This window comes from Macaca mulatta, chromosome 20 (genome assembly GCF_049350105.2).
Source record: "Macaca mulatta isolate MMU2019108-1 chromosome 20, T2T-MMU8v2.0, whole genome shotgun sequence".
In the NCBI taxonomy this organism is placed as follows: Eukaryota; Metazoa; Chordata; class Mammalia; order Primates; family Cercopithecidae; genus Macaca; species Macaca mulatta.
The window spans coordinates 79045758-79066198 of NC_133425.1; the positions used below are offsets into that span (position 1 = coordinate 79045758).

A 20441-nucleotide genomic window follows, 5' to 3' on the forward strand; every position below is an offset into this window, starting at 1 on the left:
CCAATACTTTGGGAGGCTGAGGCAGGTGGATCACTTGAGATCAGGAGTTCAAGACCAGCCTGGCCAATATGTCTCTTCTAAAAATACAAAAATTAGCCGGGTGTAGTGGTGTATCCCTGTAATCCCAGGTACTTGGGAGGCTGAGGCAGGAGAATTGCTTGAACCTGTTAAACCTGGGAGGCAGAGGTTGCAGTGAGCAGAGATCCTGCCACTGCACTCAGCCTGGGCAATAAAATGTGACTCCATCACAAAAAAAAAAAAAAAAGAAAAGAAAAAAAGAAAAAAAAAGTACCTCAAAGATAATTATGCAAAATGGAAGTAACTACATTTGCTAAACCTTCTCCAACAGTGAAATGAAACATGGGAACTAACCCTCCATCAGATTCCCGATTTGGTTACGTTAGGGAGGCAGCCAGCAGTTAAATCCTTCTGAATAGTGGGGAGGACCCACTTCCTTCTCTCTACAATCAAGGGCAACCAAGTAACAATTCCTATTCCAGACATTTTTCAGACAGAACTCATCTTGCCCAGGATCTATAGTAAACAATTCCACAGCAGAGACTCCTGCCTACACTTTGAATACAGAAGATATGTGTTGAAGAAAAATATTGTTCCTACCCATGTAAAATTTCATATCACTGCTCAACACGTTTTGTGGAAAGGGTCATTCATCCAGGGAGACCTGCAAGTATGTGTCAAGCATTTTATCTGTGGGGACTAAGTTTGGCTGAACATAACAGGAAAATTCAAAATGACAGTGGCTCAGAGCAGATAGAAGTTGACTTTTTTTTTTTTTCTCACATAAAGTAGGTCTAGAGCAGGCATGGCAGTCCAGGGACAGTGGCAGCCCCACACGGCCCCACACAGGGTTCTACTCGCTCACTATTTTACCATGTCTAGACTGGCACCCTCTTCCTCATGGTCTGTTACGGTTGCTAGTGTTCCAACCTTCATATCTGCATTCCAGACAGCAGGATGGGAAATGGGGAAAGAAGAGGGATACTCCCTCTCTTTTAAGGAGACTTTCTGGAATCAACCACATTTTAATTTAAATATTGTTGGCCAAAATTGGTCACATGGCCACACCTAGCTGCAAGGGATTATGGGAAGTATGGTCATTTGACTAGGTAGCAATGTGTCTTGCTTTTTAAACCAAGGTTCTTTACTAAGGAAGAAAGGAAGAATGGATATTGTAAGGTAGATAGCACTTTCTGCCATGAACGCCTTTTTAGATGGAAACTTCCTACTTAATAAATAACTTCAGGGTACATTTTAAAAGGGAAAAATATCCCATGATATTAGATATTTGCATAATGAAAATAATAGATGATGTTGCTAAAGACTAGTGCTAGAGAACAGCGTATGGATTGCAATGATGCATTCATTCATGCCATGGTATTTGTGGAGAGCCCACTGTGGGCCTGACACTGTGCTAGGTGCGGTGAATTCACTGGTGAAAGGAATAGACTCTGTCTACAGCCTCCCAGGGAGCTTATCGTCATAACAGCAAGAACTTTTGCTGCAAATGATGGTGTCCCTATAAAGGAAGAAAGAAAGGGAGGGAGGAAGAAGGAAGTAAATAAATTGCTTCCTTGGGAACTAAGAACCAATGATCTCCAGCCAAGGAGACAGAGCAGAGTGGCACAAACTGCTTTTTCCCCTACACCATGCCTGGCTCACTTTCAGCAGATGGCTGGATTCCCCAGAAACCCTGCTCTCCTCCCGCCTGTGCACAGGTCTCTGCCTCTAGGGAATTGGGTGCCAGACCAAACTCGGCTAAGATTTTCACAACCCCCTGCAGACATGGGTTTTGAGAATGATGGTAATAATATTGCTGCTGGGATGATTAAAATACCTAACATTTTTATGTAGAACTTTACCAAAAGCACTGTTACCAGTCTTCTTGTAACCACCCTGTAAATGAGAACATCTTGGTCTCCCTTTTTACTGATGAGAGCAGAACCTCCCTGAGCCATGGTTAAAGGAGGAAAGCACACAAGCATGGTTTACAGAGGCTGAGTTAATGTGGTGAATGAGAACACCGGAGCTTCATCCACACCACTGCGCCTACTGCTGATGTTGGCTTAAAGCTTTTTGAGCATCTCTTAGTGTAACTTCACCAAGCTTCACACTTCCCCAATCCTTGGCATAATTGTCCATCTTCCCACTAGACTTTGTGCTCAGAGAGAGTAACAGTCATCTTTTTATCTCCTTCCCTGATGAACCACCAGAGCTTCCTCAGTACCACTGAGTTAATTAAGCACTTTAGGCACAGGACTAAGACCTTCAGACTTTCCGTGGGCCTACAAAAATGTCAGGTACCTGAATACATAGTCTATTGCCTCCAAAATTCAAAAAGAAAGCAGGAAAATTGAAATTAATAAATATCAACTGTCCACGGAATGATGACAACTTTAGGTTAAATATAATATTTGCAAGTGTCTTTACATTTGCAAACTATTTGTAGCTCTCACCTTGCAAGAATGGCAGATAAATTTTAGGTGACTATTAGTAGAATATTTCTTATAGCACAGTAATTCATAAAGTAAAAGTATAAAAATAATTTCAAACATGTTATAGGAAACAAATGTGTTTTTAGTGTGGGTACATTTTAGTACATTTGATACAGTTTGGGGTGAAGCCACCATAGACAGAGAAAAATTCTTAAGGGCTCAAATGTCTGGAAACAGCCCACTCCCAGCATTAGGACTGGTGCATGACCAGTACTCAATAACCAGGTAGAATAGATTAATGGCGGCTGGGTTGGGGGTGACTGCATGCACGCATTTTTCAGCATAAGTAGACATAGGATGACCAAATGTGATGGCTCATGCTTGTAATCCCAGCACTTCGGGGGGTCAAGGTGGGTGGATCATTTGAGGTTAGGAATTCAAGAACAGCCTGACCAACATGGTGAAACCCCATTTCTACTAAAAATACAAAAAAAAGTTAGCTAGGCGTGGTGGTGCTTGCCTGTAGTCCCAGCTACTTGGGAGGCTGAGGCAGGAGAATCGCTTGAACCTGGGAGGTGGAGGTTGCGGTGAGCCAAGATCATGCCACTGCCCTCCAACCTGGGTGACAGAGCGAGACCCCATCTAGAAAAAAAAAAAATGTAGACATAGCTTGTATTAGTCCATTCTCAAATTGCTAAGCAGAAATGCCTGAGACTGGGTAACTTATAAAGAAAGTGATTTAATTGTCTCATGGCTCTGCAGGCTGTACGGGAAGCATGGCAGCATCCACTCAGCTTTTGGGGAAGCCTCAGGAAACTTAAAATCATGGCAGAAGGCAAACAGGGAGCCGGCACTTCACATGTCCGGAGCAGGTGGGCCGAAGGGCTACACACTTTTAAACAACCAGATCTCACAAGAACTCACTATCCTGAAGACACTACCAAGGAGGGATGGTGTTAACTCCCCTGATTCCATCACCTCCCACCAGGCTCCAACATTGGGGATTATATTTCAACATGAGATTTGGGTGAGGACACAGATCCAAACCACATCATAGGTTTTGTTTTCTTTTAATCTTCGAACATTGACTAATGTCTACCAACCATGAAAACATTTGCATTTGGCCTTGTTTTAAACCAATCCCAGGAAGGGTAACCAATCCTAGTAGGGAGACTTTAGAAGGATGTACAGGTCTCTCACAGAACTTTCCAAGTCCATGAAAGTTACATTAAAGAGCCATTTCCGTCAGCCAACCCTTTTTCCGAAGCCTTGATCCAAATTGAGCCTATTCTTTGAACACAGAATATCTGAATCAGATCCAAATTAAATACTCGTCTCTTTGAAAAACTACAACTGCTTTGTCCTGATTTCTTTGGGGCTCAGTCTTTTTTAAGTCATTTCCTTCCTCCTAGTCTTTCGGACCTGGATGCTTTTTAACTTTATAGTAGAATTCATTCATGCATTCAAACTGGTAAAGAATACAACATAGAATAATGACATTTCAGCCCCAAAAGATTTGTTAAAATGCCCAATTTCCATTTTTACTGGTCTTCTCATGATTCATCAAGTCCTTTTCTTTAACACCTTGTTTAATCTAATATTGGAGCTCATTCAAAGGAAATCATGAAAAATGATGGGAAATTAAGCAAAAGCCATCATTGACTGGCTATGGGACATTTTATTCTGTATCTTCTAAGATCTTTGGAAGTAAAGGCAAAAATCAGCTCTCTTGAAAATGTGAATTTTGTCATCACTGGCATTCTCAGAAACATAGGGGTTCAAAAATATGTAGTAGCCTACCATTTATTGGGAGGAAGGAGGATTTCTAATCCCAAAAGCAGGTTTCAAAACCAGATTTAAGAGTTTAGATTGGGGTGACTCTCACCTTTTAAATTTTAATCAGAAGTTAAAGACCAAATAATAACATTTCTACCTGGGGAAATTAAGAGAAGGCCTTCATGTACTAAACTGTATTACTAACACTTCATCTTAATTAAATGTGGCTACTGACCTCAATAAAAGGATCTAAGATGAGGTCATTCTTTTGGTTCTTGTTTTTAATGAGTTAATATTTTTTTCTTTCTTAAGTCAAGAAACACAGAGTTTGAAACGTAAATGGATTGTTTACAGTGGTGCCTTTGTGATTTTTAATTAAAGTGATATTCTTCCATTGTAAGTTTATGGTAGCAATACATTTTATTGCCTATTCTGCTGTGGAATTTTTAATTATTTATGCAAATATGGTAGCACAGATGACTCTTATTTTTAGTGGTCAGATTTTCTGTTATGAAGATGCTGGGGGAAACAAAGCCTCACAAATTAAACTATGGGATTTTTAAAGTTTTAAGAGCTTCACTAGCTAAAAATAGAATCCTGGCTTTTATAATGATCCAGAGACTGAAGATTTTCATTATTCATGTCAATTAAAGGTGCTCGATTTGGTTAATATGAAACATCTGGCCATTTCGGTAAACGTATGAAAGGCTATTTTAGAAATCAACCACCTTTTTAACATCTATCTACATATGTTGTTATAAATTTGCCATAGGCCAGACTTTCATTATTGAAAACATGGTTTCAAATTGGCTATATTTGAATATAATTATCAGGGTCCTTCTTGTCAGCCTTAGAAATTAATCCTCAGAAGCAATATAGAAAATATTGACACATGTTAATATTGTTCCTTGACCAATATTTTCTAAGCTGTTAAATCTACTTAGCTTTTTTTTCTTAATAAACCCATTTGAAATAGATGAGGATTGCTACATAAGCTACTAACATAGCACTGATTGAAAAAGCCACACATTTCAGGATTGCAACCGAAGTCAGTTGCTTAGGGAAAATAGCTGATTTATTATCTGAGTTTGTCTGTCAATCACCAACACCCATCAGCCAGCAAGCACGAGGAGCTTATCATGGCATTAACCCTAACATGGGTAATGAAACCATAGGCGGTGACTCATGTAACTAATTCAAGAAATGCATTTCATCATCTGCTCCCAATTTGCTTTCCAAATGAATCTCAAAGCTTGTATTTTCAAGTGATGAGGCTCTAAACTACAGTCCTCCTACAAAGGCTTAATTTGGGGATTTCCTCATGCATTCCAATAGCGTTGGCAGGAACCTCACTAGAAGATTCCGACCTCCTTATATGGCTGCTTCTAAGTATTCTTGAGTCCCTGCGTGTAGTCTGCACATGTGAAAGGGGGACCTAGGGATTTGGACTAGGGCTGTGGCAGGAGAACCTATCTCTGCATTCATTCATCCCACACTTACAACATACTGGGTGTTTTTCTAGGCATTGGGGGATACAGCAGCCCCAGAAACAAAAGGAGCTGTTGGCCGGAGCAGTGATTCACACCTGTAATCCCGGCACTTTGGGAGGCCAAGGCGGGTGGATCACCTGAGGTCAGGAATGTGAGACCAGCCTGACGAACACGGTGAAACCCCGTCTCTACTAAAAATACAAAATTAGCCAGGCGTGGTGGTACATGTCTATAATCTCAGCTACTCGGGAGGCTAAGGCAGAAGAATCGCTTGAAGCCGGGAGGCGGAGGTTGTGGTGAGCCAAGATCACGCCACAGCACTCCAGCCTAGGCAACAAGAGCAAAACTCCATCTCAAAAAAAAAAAAAAAAAAAATCTGGATGGAAATCATATTCCTGTGGAAGAGAGAAAAAGAATGAAAGAATTAATAAATACAATAAATGGCCTAGTAGCTGGTGATTAATGCAAAGAAAGAAAGCAGAGAAGGAAGGAGGGGAGTCGTTGCTGTAGACAGGGGGTCAGCACACGCCTCACCAATGCTGTGACGCTGCAGTGAAGAACTGCAGGAAGCGGGGGGTGAGCCACACAGCTATCCGGGGTGGAGAGGCCCAGGTAGCGGAGGCAAGTACAAAGGCCCCAAGGCAGAGTGTGCAGGAGTGTGCCCAGCACACAGTGAGTTGGGGGAAGGTGGGAGATGAGGCTGATGCTCTGGAGAAGATGGAGAAAGTGTTAAGCAGGTTGGTGGGATTAGGAAAGCAGGGCAGTTAAGGGAAAGGGAGACAGAGGCAGAGCACAGGACTGGAGTGGAGGGTCCAAGCAATTGGAAGCACAGAGGGCACATCTATGAGCTTTGCAAGCTCCCTGGAGAAGTGGCGAAGTAACTTGGGGGAGGGAAGTACGGGAACTCAGTCTTGCTCTTGCTGAGTTTGAAGTAGACAAAGGGAGCACGTGAGCTGGGTATCAGGTGGCGTCTGTGCTAGAGGTAAAAGCCTGGGTGTCATCAACATCCAGATGGAATTTAAATCATTAAGACTATGATCCCCAAAGAGGGAAGTGAACATAGGGCTGTGGCCCAGCCCTGGGACACTCATGTTGGGAGGAGTGGCCCTGCCTGGCGCTGTGTCGCATGAGGCACTGCTTCCTGAGAATCCCCTTAGAGCCTTGCAAAGAAAAGTATATAGCTGGCAGGGCGCGGTGGCTCACACCTGTAATCTCAGCACTTTGGGAGGCCAAAACAAGTGGATTGCTTGAGCCCAGGAGTTTGAGACCCACCTGGGCAACATGGCGAAACCCCATCTCTACACACAAATAGAAAAACTAGCTGGGCATGGTGGTGCATGCCTGTGATCCCAGCTATTCAGAAGGCTGAGGTGGGAGGATCGCTTGAGCTTGGGAGGGAGAGGTTGCAGGGAGCCAACATTGTACCACTGTGTGCCATCCTAGGTGACAGACCCAGTCTCAAAAAAAAAAAAAATTCTTTGGCATAAATACAGCTGGATTTGAATTCCATCTCTTTCACTCACAAAAGGTTCGACATCCCTTCCTCATCTATAGGACAGGGATGATCACACCCAGCTCACAGGGGTGTCCAAAATATTAATGAGATAATGCTCTATCAGATTTCTAGACTTTATATTTAGCTGCTCTTCACATTTGCCTTTTCTATTTAATTATGTTCTATCCTTTCTTCCTGGTCCCTGTTCTTTTCCCCAATCATTTTAAACATAACTATTTTATAGTCTAGATACTTGCCAAATTCAGAGATTTCTCTTCTTTTTCTTTGGACCCTGGCTGTGGGTTTCCATGGGTGAAAGGCTCACAGTTTACTCAACATTGCTAACTGTCTGTTGCAGAAAGGGCATCTGCTTTTGCCTAGTCCACCAGGTTGTAGGCACAGGCTTGGCCCAGAGCATCTGCCACGCAGGCTGAACTCATTTCTACTCTTGATCCAGGGATCCACAGAGTCACAGCATTTCTGATCCTATCTTTAAGTTTACAGAAGAAGAAAGGGGCCCAAAGAGGAAAAGCAGCTTGTGCACGTCAGCGCCATGCTGAGTCATATGTGAGCTGGGCACAAAAGGAAAAATCAGTAACAATGATCCTACTTTACTTAAAAATCTGATGTTTTGCTTATTATGAATTTTTGCAATTTTTTTTTTTGAAACAGAGTCTCAGTCTGTTGCCCAGGCTGGATTGCAGTGGCATGATTTGGCTCACTGCATTCTCCTGCCTCAGTCTTCTGAATAGCTGGGACTACAGGCATGTGCCACCACACCTGGCTAATTTTTGTATTTTTAGTAGAGACAGGGTTTCATCATGTTGGCCAGGCTGGTCTTGAACTCCTGACCTCAAGTGATCTGCCCACCTCAGTCTTCCTAAATGCTGGGATTATAGGCGTGAGCCACCATGCCTGGCTAATTTTTGCATTAGTTTTGATTTCTAAAATACTGCATAAAAACATCTATCTGAATGATTGAGTTTTTCAGTGTCTCCTTAAAACTTGTGACCAAGATCAGGGCCTGGCTTGACTCTCCCTAGTCCAGTCCAAAGGGAGGTATTGGGGCGGAGTGCCTTCTCTTGCCCTGATGGTCTGCCCAGAGCCACACCATGCCCTCTGCAAGTCACAGCCCTGTTCTGTAGCATGCTTGGCTCTTTGTGTCCTGCAGAGATTTACCTGGTTGCTGGCCCATGTCACCTGTTCCTGCTTTGTGACAGAGACACTCTTTAGTGTGGGGGCTGAATATGCAAATGTTTAACTCTTACATCATAAGCACCCATCCTCACAGAGGGCAGTTGGGGACAGTCGTAACAGCAAGTCTGCTGTGGAGGTCATCACGGGCACTGCAGAAGACTCAAATTTGTGGAAGGGATTTGGAATGGATGTTTTTCATTCCTGGCTGCTCCCCATCCTTTATCGTCCCTCACAGCATCCTAAACCCTCTTTTGGAGAAAACCCCGTTTTGTACAGTGTTGGTGGGAGGTAGTAACCCACTCCCATTCTCTCCCAATGCAGCAGGAGTGGATATGGGACATGAGACAACTCCAGCAAACTGGATGCTCTTTCATGAGTGATTAGGGGGTGAGCAGAGGTCACGTTCGTTGCACGGGAAGCATAACATGAGAACTCAGCTGTTCTCTTTGTGGTGGTCCCTAATCCCTCCCTCTCTCCCCTTGAGTTCTATTTGGTGGCTACTCCTTTTTCCAGTCTATCCTCTGGCTTTCTGTCCGTTCTATGATGGCTAATGTCAACCTGGTCTGTTCTTGTTTTATTCCACCTAACATAGCCCATGCTGGTTTCTGTTGCTTGCAACCATGAATCCTGACAGACAGCAGACTAGGAATGATTAGAGGTTCTGAATTGTCACGTCCTCTTTTGCTCAGAGGAACAGTCTCCTCTGATTCATTTCACTTCAAACATTCAGCTGGATCCTAAACTTGTTTGGGTGACAGAGTATCCACAACTCATGGTGTTATTTGCACAGTGTGATGTACTTTGCAGAGCATCTTAAAATACTGATAAATTTAATCCGAATGCCCAAACTGGGAACAGTTTTACTAGCAGAAAATATGACTATGTTATATGTGTGCTCTAGAAAAATTGCAAAATCAAGCCTACCTCCACCAAAGGGCCAAGTTGCAAATGTTCATAAATCAGTTGTTCAACTCCCACATTTAATAGCAGCTCACCGTCCATTCATTGGCACTGTCATCTCTGAATGCTTCCTTACAGGCAAGCAAACAGCAGATGGCAAAACTTATTATTTAGAAACTTCTATCTGCCCCCTTGGATTTTACCAGGAATGAGGAAGAGACTGTTATCATGAGATTTAAGCAGTGAGGTACCCGGGGCTGGCTTGTGGAAAGTAAAAAAAAAACTAAGTCCATAAGGCATGAAAACCAAAAATTTTACAAAAACACCCCTACCAGTCTCAAAGAGACACCTTTAGTAAATGACTACACATTATGCTCTTTTTGCTAAAAATGCCAATCAGTTAATTTAATGCTATGTACCACGCACAGTGTTCTAAACACTTTCCCTGAATTCTTTTCTTCTTCATCCATTGCAGTGACTCTATGACCTAGCTATTATTATTTCTTCCCATGTTTCAGGTGGGGAAACTGAGGCCCAGCGAGATTAAAAATCTGCCCAAGGTTACACTTCTGGAAGATGGACACGTGGGGATTTGTGCTCAGGAAGTCTGGCACTAGTCTGGCAGTTGTGGCCACTGGGCTATGTACTGTACTTTTCTTTTCTTTTTTCTTTTCTTTTCTTTTTTTTTTTTTTTTTTTTTGAGATGGAGTTTCACTCTGTTGCCCAGCTGGAGTGCAGTGGCACAATCTCAGCCTACTGCAATCTCTGCCTTCCGGATTCAAGTGATTCTCCTGCCTCAGACTTCTGAGTAGCTGGGATTACAGGTGCGTGCCACCAGGCCTGTCTAATTTTTGTATTTTTTAGTAGAGATGGGGTTTCACCATATTAGCCAGGGTGGTCTTGAAGTCCTGACCTCGTGATCCACCTGCCTCGGCCTCCCAAAGTGCTGGGATTGCAGGTGCCAGCTACTGTGTCCGGCCAGCTATGTGCTTTTCTTTGCAAGGCTGTAAGAGACCAGAGGTCTGTCCTTCCCTGTGCAGCCACTCTGGGGTCGTTTCTAGAGACAGCCTAAATCTTGGATGGAATAAAAAGAGTCAAGGTCAGTTTCCTTTGCTTCCATAAGGAAAACACATCCTTCAAGCCCGAGAGTCTCTATTTGCCTATAGTAAGTTTGGCAAAATTAGGAAGTTTATGATAGAGCCTTGTTCTCCCTAACGCAATCACAGGAATAGGATGCACAGGGAAGTGGGCATGAAACAGTTAAATGGAAAGAAACCATGACACACAGAGTCTGTAAAAGCGTTTAGTATCATCAACCCATGCAACAGGTGGATGTCCAGCAGGCCAAGCCATCCCTGTCATCAGATGATGGCAAGAAGAGCCTCTGCTATGGAAAGAGCAAGCCAGGAAGAATGCATCCCTAGGACTTCCTGCAACCTTGACTCCAGGGAGCAACCTTGAGTCCATGGAGGTCTGGCCAGACTCCCTCCCCGTGCTCTTACAGGCATCTGGCAGCTGTGATTTTTGCTGTGGCTATCAGCAGTGAAAGCTGTCATAAATCCATCAACTAAAATCAGAAATGGAACACACAATTTTATTCTGAAAAACAGAAGTCGGAGACAGCAAGCTATTGGGTCTGGTTGTAATTGCACACACAGGGCACGGTTCTCTGGCTTCAGTTTGGTTTGGGAGGCAGAAGAGCAGAGAGGTGAGGACGGCTGTCATTGAGTTAGATTTCCTGAGTGTGAATCTGAGTGTAAATTTCTTTGGGTAATTTCCTGAATCTTCGTAAGCCTTATTGTCTTCCCCTGTAAAAAGGGGGTAATCAGAGACCCACAGGGTTGTTGTGAAATGAAGGGTGATTTAATGCAGAAGGTTCAGGGAACAGTGCCTGGGACAAAGTAAATGCCAGCTACTATATTGTAACCTGGAGCAATTTGGTGTGGCTATAATAGAAAGTGGCCAACCTAGCCTGGCTGTTTTAGGGAAGTGGATCAGACACGCTGGTGAAAGAAGACAGGAGATGGAAGGAGCCAGGCCGGCCCAGGTCCGTTCGACTCCTGGGGACAGTGTGCACTCTACCCTGGGGCCTGCCTGGACTCAGGATATGCTGATTTGGGGTCTGGCTGCTAAGTTAACAGCACTGTTGTACGGAACTGTGCTGGTCTTGAACTCCTGACCTCGTGATCCACCTGCCTCAAAGAACTTCTCAACAGGGAAACATTTCTTTCTTTTGTTTTGCAAGAGAAAACACTGTTTAAAAAACAAAAAATCGTGCTCAGTAGAGTACGCAGGTTCTTTCAACACCCGTCATATCTTTTTATAATTCTGTGTAAGGAGGGATCTTCGTGTGCAGCGGGCCCATTTCATCTCTGTTCCCCATTCACTCGTATTCTTTGTGTCTGGGGCTTCTTTTGAAATCTGTAAAGGTGGGAGGACCAGGGGATCCAGCAGGGTGAGTACATGAGGAGACGTCCCTCGAGTCCACACTGGATCCACCTGGAACTCCCACCAGGGAGTTCACTGGGAGTGGGGACTTGGCAGCTGCCAGGGCGAATCTCTAGGCAAGTGATTACTGTTTGATGCTTCACACTAAAGTTATAAAGATGAAACAGTTTACAGCTCAAAAAGTAAATATTTCCCAAATACTTAAAACATAGATTACCTAGTCACTGGTAAACACAGCAACTGGCCTTCATCTCCAAAATATATCTAGAATCTCTGCAGTTCTTGCAACTGTACTGCACATACTTTGTCTAAGCCACCACCATCGTCCACTCAGATGACAATAATTGCCCTAACTTGTCTCCCATTCTTACAAGGTACCATCCACATCGGGGTGATCCTGTTAAACTGAAACTCAGATCCCATATAACCGCTGATGAAGCCCTTTAGTGCCTCCCATTTCACACTAAGTAAAACCCAGACCCCCTGCCCTGGCCCAGGAAGCCCCCTGGCTGGCCTTGGCACAGAGCTTCCTCTCCTCTCACTCCTCCGGCAGTCTCTCCTCCAACCACACAGCCTTTCTTCCTCAAGCTTTCTTCCCGTTCAGGAACTGTGCACACATCATTCTCTCTGCCTTGAATTACAGTTGATCCTCATTATTCATAAATTCCATATCTGTGAACTCACCTACTCAATAAAATGTATTTGTCACCCCAACATTAATAGTTATGGTGCTTTCATGGTTATTCTTGGAGGAGTGCAGAGCAGGGAAAAATTTGAGTTCACCTGATGTGCACATTCACAGCTGAGCTCAAACAAGGCCTTCTTTTACTTTGCCTTCTTATTTCAGCTCTCATACTACAAATAAGTGCCGTTTTTGTGATCTGTTTAGTGCCGTGATTTTTGTTTTTATTTTTGTGTGTTTTGCTCGCAATTTTGCTGTTTGAAATGGCCCTGAGCACAGTGCTGAAGTACTCTCCAGCGTCTCCGGGCGCAGAAGGCTGCGCCATGCCTTACAGAAGAAACACGTGTTAGCATAACCTTCCGTCAGGCATGAGTTACAGCTCTGCTAGCCATGAGTGCAATGTTAGTGATCAACTGTATATATTAAGGAAGGTGTCTTTAAGCAGAAGTGCACATAAAACAAGGCCATGTCTTGAGGAGTTGACAAACATGTGACCAGAGGCTTGCAGGAACCTAACCGTGTATTCCTCCTGAGAGCAATGGTTTGGTGTTTGCATAGTTTTTTGGGCTTTTTTGTTTGTTTGTTTGTTTGTTTGTTTTGTTTTTGAGACAGAGTCTCACTCTGTCACCCAGGTTGGGGTGCAGTGGCACAGTCTCAGCTCACTTCAACCTCCACCTCCCGTGTTCAAGCAATTCTCCTGCCTCAGCCTCCTGAGTAGCTGGGATTATAGGCATGCCTGTATCTCATCCACTGGTTTCCTCTCAACATCTGATGTAGTGCCTGCCCCGTGGCAAGCCCCCGGTCAATGTTTGCTAATTTTGTCAATGCCTGGCTAATTTTGTGTTTTTAGTAGAGACAGAGTTTCACCATGTTGGCCAGGCTGATCTCAAACTCCTGGCCTCAAGTGATCCGCCCCACCTCAGCCTCCCAAATTGCTGGGATTACAGGCATGAGCCACTGTAGCAGTTTTATGGGATGTAGCTATGGTGAATAACAAAGATCAAGTGTACTTGCTTGCCTACACATTCACTACCTGTCTCCCCACACTAAACTGTAAGCCCCTTGAGGGCAGGGACCATGTTAGTCTTCAAGTGGGCCTGGCAAATAATAGGAACTCAATAATTTAATTAATGAATGAATTGTAAATAAATTATTTCCAAAGACAATTTTTAACCAGGCTCTAGACTGTAGTGTGTCCTGTTCAGGAGTTAATATTTAATACGTCTTTGCAAAGGATAAAAAAGGATTTCCATCAGGGTCTGACTGTAATATAAACAGTGCAAATGAATGCTAATTAAATATCTTCACTTAATTATTATTTGATGTTCTTCCTTGGTTTGGGCCTCCCCTTTGGGCTCAAAAAGATAGAAGAAACTGCTTCTGTTTCTTTACTTTCTCCCAGTGTCACTGGCTAGGCACCGTTGGCTTTGATGAACCTCCCTGAGGCCACCATGGGGAGATGGCGTTGCCTGGTTCCCAGTGCTGAGGCTCTCAAGACACTGCTTTCTTGGAAAGCTGATGAAACCAGGAGCATCTGTTTTGTGCTTCCTCCTGGGGAGAAAGGGGCTACTCTTGGAAGTCCATTTTTCTTCTTGCTAGCCCACACAGGCAGTATGAGGAGGATGCTTAGCCCTAACTGATCTTATGATCTAGCCTGGAACACTGAGAGCTGGGTTTGCTAACAAGCCGGGTCAGTAACTCCAACCTTCTTACTTCAGTCCAGTTTCTTGCCCTGTATTGTCTTCTGTTAGAGGAGGTTTGGCAAGCTTCTTCTATAAAGGGCCAGATGATAAGCAATATAGGTCTGATAGACCACACAATCTCTGTCTCAGCGACTCAACTTGTCCATTGTAATCCAAAAGCTGCCATATCCGTGAATAGGCTGGCTGTGTTCCAATAGAACTTTATTGACACAGGGAGGCAGAGGGCCAGATTTGGGCCATGGGCCATAGTTTGCCAACCCCCACAGTACACCCCTCCCGGCATTATGGTATCTTCATTTGTGTGTGTTCGACTCTGTGCTGTGAACTCGTTAGAGTAAGGCCTGAATCTTATCCACTGGTTTCCTCTCAACATCTGATGTAGTGCCTGCCCTGTGGCAAGCCCCCGGCCAATGTTTGCTAAATGCATGACTTGTAAGACATGGCCCCCAAAGCATGGGCGTTGTGAAACGTACTAACCAGATGAAAGGTGACCTGAGCCCCAGTGGCAGCCCATTCATCATCATCCTGCCTCCTGTTGCCAATATTCAAAATAGCACCAGTTGTTTTTCTGTCAACAAATCAAAATAATATTCCTGCATTCATTCAACAAACAGCCACTGAGTGTGGGAGCAGCATCCAGATATCACTGGGATCTGCCTGCCTTTGAGAACTAAATAAACATGTGATAAGTTGATAAGTCCTGACTGCATGCCCTGTAGCAGCCCAGAGGCTTCCCAAGATTTATGCAAATTCCAGAGGGTTGGAAAAGGAGGCCTTGAGTTTCCAGAGGTCACATCTGGCTTCAAGCTTCTACTTTTGCAAGCTAGTTCCATTTCTTAGCTGTCTCTCTTGCCTGTGCCAACTTGTGGCATCCCATGTCACCCTTCTCCCCAGTCCCCCCTTGGTACACATCTGCACACACACACGTGTATGCGCACACACACACACACTCACTGTCATCAGAATTGGGTGCATGTGATCTAATTCACTGAGGATGTTTAGAGGCATGGAAAGGGCAGTTACATCACATCAAACAATTTCAACCTGAGACCCTGGAAGGCCCTCGATTCTCCATCCTTCTCAGCATCCCATCCCTCTGTATTTCTCACAAGACACATCACCCCAGCACGTACCCAGCCTCGGTACATATTGGGACTCCTCTCCTCTTTCCAATTTCTCCCTCTCCTCTGCACCTTCTCTTTTTAAACAGCTCCATGGAGATGTGATTGACATGCAAAAGTGCACAGGTTGATGAGTTCTGACATATGTGCACACCCTTGACGCTATCACCATGATCTAGATCGTACATGTGTCTATCATCCTCAGAAACGTCTTGGACTCCTTTCTCATCCTCCCTTCTGCCCCTCCTTTTCCGTACCTCAGCCCCAGGCAAACACTGATCTGCCTTCTGTCATCGTAGATTAGTGTACATTTTCTAGAGCTTCATATCAACTGAATCATAAAGTACGCCCTCTTTTTTGTCTGGCTCCTTCCACTCAGCACAATACTTTTGGGATTCATCCATGTTGTCACCTGTGTCACCAGTTACACAGAGACAAAGACCTTCTGCAGAAAGATTCAGTTCTATGCAGCCCCCACCTCGAAAGAACTTCGAATTCCCTGTTAACAGACGGAAACATGCCAACAGACCAAAAGGGCTCTCTGTCTTTAGAAACCCATGGTGGTTAAATAGCCATTTTTCTCCCTATTAAAAATAGCTGTTTTTCAGTTGCCTCAGCAGCTACTTAATAGGCACCTACTATGGGCCAGGCACTGTTGTTAGGGACAGAGTGGTAATCAGGAAAACATAGCCTTCCTGTTGGGGAATGGTCAGAAAATGAGTAGGGAACTGCTAAAAAGTTGCAGTAGGTGTGCATATATTTCTTTTGTTTACAGGTTTGGGGAATGTAATCCCATATGTCCTTTGTTTACTCATTGAAATACTTGTTATGAGCAATGCATGCTCATCGCAAAAAAATCAACAAACATGGAGCAGCTTAAAGAAGTAAATTAAATATCACCTTTAATCCCACTGCCCAGATATGGCCACCATTATACTTCATTTTGTTAATTCCACAGGCAAGGAGTAGAGGAGTATGTTTTGTTTCATTTTGTGTAATTAAACGGGCCACGGGAACTGCTATCAGCTTCCTGGGGAGCTGAGTTGTGTTTATTTTTTTTAAGAGCTACTAATCTTTGATTAACAAGGATGAATGTAACATTTAAGAGGAATCTAATTACACCCTCTTCCCCTTCTCAATAAAACAACATTATTCCCCACCAAGTGTGGAGTCGAGACTCTGAGGATGTATGGCCCTGAGCTGGGGGATTCTAGGGACATTTTTCATGTCACTACCTAGACAGTCGTGTGAGTGCTCCAGCAGTGAGGGATCTCAGCCGCAGGTTACATTCCCCGCCGAAGCCAGGGCTGGATAATAACTCACTTTGTCATTACTTAATTCTGTGATGGCTGCAACTACTGAGCCAGAATAAAAACTCTCAGTCCCTGAAAAGATGAGAGACTCAGTGTCAGGATGTTTAGGAACAGAAAAAGCAAGAGGGCAGCCAAGTGGGGCCGTCGGGTGGCTGCGTAAAGAAGTTCGATGATGGATACAGCGCTCCCAATTCATTTCTTTTCTAAATGACATATTTGCATGTTTCCTTCATCAGTTCATTCAGTCCACACGTATCCATGCAGTGCACCCTGTGTGCCAGTCATAGAGGCCACATCCGGTCATAGGCCATACCCCATGCACAGCTGTTCTCTCGGCACAGTTGACCGCACAGGCCTTCGCCCTGTGGGAGACTGAAGCTATATCTGTTTGAGCTACAACTAAAACTCTGAAGTCTCTGTATACCTTTGCCAACATCTGGTGGTTTCCCAAATGTGTCAAGTTCTTCTCTGCCTCTGTGCTGGGGTTTCTACCCTGACTGCCACCCCACAACCCCTGCAACCCTATCCTGGCTTCTTCCTCAGGACGTTACCACAATCCAACCCCACTTCAGCACCCACCAATTGCCCAGCATTCCTGCTACTGGGATGCTAAATATTTCGCATATCAGTCCTTCTCTGTGTCTCTGCCCACTTTGCTGCCTCCGCCCTCTCTCCCTCCAAATAACAGCTGCCTAGCTAATGTCTGCGTATTTGCTGGCAGCAGAGTAAGACTGAGGTTGATGTCCAGCTCTGCCATTGAGGGTTGTGGGACTTTGGGTAAGTTACTTAACCTCTCCAGACCTCATTCTCTCCAGGTATAAAGAGAGATAATACCTAGAGGATTAAATAGGCTAATCCAGCAAAGCTCTTAGCACAGTGTCTGGGACATAGGAAGAACCCAATAAATATTAACTATTATTGTAATCTGACAAGAATCATTCCAAATATACGTTGTGCTAAGTCTTTCCTCATCATTTCCTTCGGGTATAATACAAAACTCTGACATATTCCAGAGGTTTGGACACCCTCCTTGGTACTCACTTGGCATAGCTTCCATCACACTGTATGTTGTAGTTGCTCATGAGTATGCTAGTTAGAATAAGTAAAATTAGCTTCTGTGATAGACAACCCCTCAAATCTCACTTTTTAACACAAAAGTGCATTGCTCACTCCTATTACAGTCAAACTGCAGATGGTGGGGTGGGATGGCTCTGCTCCACAACTTTCACAGATCCTTGGCACCTTCCATTTCATGAGGCTGCCTCTTCAGGGTGTGGCCTCCAGGGTTGCCGTGGAAGGGAAAGAGAGAGCAAGGAGGGTCTTGTAGGGGTTTTGTGGCCAGGCCCAGAAGTGACATTATCACATCTACTCACTTTCCTCTATCCCAATCTAGCTGCATTAGAAGTTGAGAAATGCAGCCTGCCTGCCTGTATGTCCAAAAAGAAGACAAAATTGTCTCTGACCACAGGAGTGCTTCTCATCTCCCCACCAGGCCATGAGATGCTCAAGGTCAGTGGCCATGTGCCTTGGGTCTCTTATCCAGTGTTTGCTCCCTTCTGCCTCCCCTGGTCACCTCCAGAGCTGAGCAGGTGGCACCGTGGGGAGGGGCTTTCCAAGCACAGATGATGGAAGATGCAAAGGTACAGAGGGGCTGTGAGAAACCTGGCCCCTTCAGGGAACTGCACACCACAGCAGCATTTGCTTGGGCTGCACACATATTACTGCATAAAAATAGCTCATTACCACCTTAGCATAGGGTGCATGTGGAGGCGGGGCAGGGATGAGCCAGGGCAGCTCAGGAGAGCAGAGCATACAACCCTCTAAGTAGAGGCCAGCATTTCTGAACCTGTCTGCCTCTGCTATGGAGCCTACATTTCCTTGGTTCCAATGGCCAGGCTAATAAGAGCATTCCTCCTTGGGTCAAATATCTCTTTGAATAGAGCTGCATCCCTAAGCCAAGGAAACGCATTGTGTTGGGTAGTACTTTAAAGAACAGGCAAGGAATGGAAATTGGCATAAACTTTCTAAAAGACATGCTGCAGTATATATTAACTTTTTTCAAACAGTCATACTCTTCCATACCCATAATTTCATTCCTAGGAATATATCTCGAAATAATCAGAAAAGGTGTCAAAAATGTATATACTCAGGAAACAGATTTATGTGCAGAGTTGTACACTGAAGCCTTATTTATGATAGCAAAAGTTAGAAAACAGCCCCAGTGTCCAACAATAGGAGGCTGGATAAATATAGAGTTGCCATACGATGGAATAATATGCAGTGATTAAAATTTTTGAAGCCAGGAGAAATTGTGTCTGATATAAACTGAAGTGACAAAAGTGGGACATCCAAGTTGGTAAACTGTGCGATTCCAATTATACAAATCACATGTGGAGAAGACTTTGAATACAGTGTCTAAGGATAGGAGTGGGCTTTCAGGCTCCTGGAATTATTTGGTAATTTTTCATGTTTTCCTCACACTCTCTTGCATTATCAAGCTGTTAATGTTGAACACATACATTACTTTTATAAACAGAAAAATATTTTTTAAGAAACAAAGGACAAGGAAACTGTAAGAAAACCATACTTTCTCGGCAGACTCACTCAGAGGTACCGTTTCTTTTCTGCAGTTTTCTCAGAAATCAAATGCTTGCCTAGACCAACAGGCCTCTGAGTCCATAATAGGCACGAACTCGCAATTATTGCCTGGTACACAACCTTTTCAGCCACCGTAACATCCATTCAGCGGCACAAAATGTATCACCCAAAACTCATCCAGACAACCCTGCACATGGCACTTTTTTATATATGGAGAAATGAAAAAGGCTTTTTGCTTTGTAAGTTCTATAAAGACGTTTCTTAGCATCTAGAAAATGACAAGAACCCTTCTACGCAGATTTCACATCACACCCATCCCTAACCTTGGTTACAGTTCAAAAGCATTCATGGAAATTTGAAAAGTGTTTTCCCTTTTCACCTGAAGCTGTGATTTCCAATTTGGTCTGGAGGAGAAAACTGCCTCGAAGGAAGCTAAAGGATAGATAGGTGTTTTCAGTGTTTTATCTTAGGTGGAGTTTTCATTCAGTGAGGTTAGGTTGTTAAGACAAGAGAGATAATGAACAAAAATAATAATCTTACCCTCAAAGATACAATAAAATGCACTCATTCTCATCTTGATGCCGGAATATGAACACCGAGATTGTTCTCCAACTCCTATGCACCATGCCCCTTACAAGCTTAAACTCGGGTCCTAGGAAAGAAAGTTTAGAGTGTTCAGAGAAATATTTGCAGTGTACCCAGTGAGTGGATTAACCAAATCTCCATCTCAGAGCAGGTGCCGCTCCAATATCCCACCAGGAAGCCATCGTGAGATACAGTCTGCCCACAACCCCGCTGCCACAGGCTCCAATGCCAGGGAAAGCTATGTCTCCCCATCAGTGCAGTTCCAAGAATTAAGTACTCCTTGTTTGCCAATTACGTGGTCACTATCCTTAGAATTGAATTTAAGCTCTGTTAGAAAATTGTTGAAAGCCTTCAGAGCTCATTTTTCACCAAATTGAACTCTATAATGGTACCATAATAGAAAAAAATCTTCCAAAGTTCAATTGGAATTTTTTCCCAGTAACTTAATAATAAGGCTCCGATTTCAGGAAAATAGTTTCAGCGTGAGTGAAATCACACTCTTGGTTATGTAGCATCAAACCTGTCCTCCAACACAGGTCAGAGGCCAGTGCTCCCTGGGGTTGAACTTTCTGAGAGGCCAACAATCATTTAAAAACTTTTGTTTTCAATCATTTAGAAACTTTTAGATTTTTCTGGCAACATCCAAGAATAAGTTATCTCACTTAGATGAGTTTTCTGTG

The 20441-nt window shown here is 43.9% G+C and overlaps 1 protein-coding gene and 1 long non-coding RNA gene across 11 annotated transcripts in view; one reads left to right on the top strand and one right to left on the bottom strand.

Moving 5' to 3' along the window:
* The window catches only part of CDH13 (cadherin 13), a 1167676-nt gene that overhangs the window by 1048745 nt on the left and 98490 nt on the right, over positions 1-20441 (top strand).
* On the bottom strand, positions 2807-6094 carry LOC144338261 (uncharacterized). The gene is made up of 2 exons (XR_013412247.1): positions 5912-6094; positions 2807-2930 (listed from the first exon to the last, which is right to left on the bottom strand). It is a non-coding gene; the product is annotated as an uncharacterized LOC144338261 (long non-coding RNA).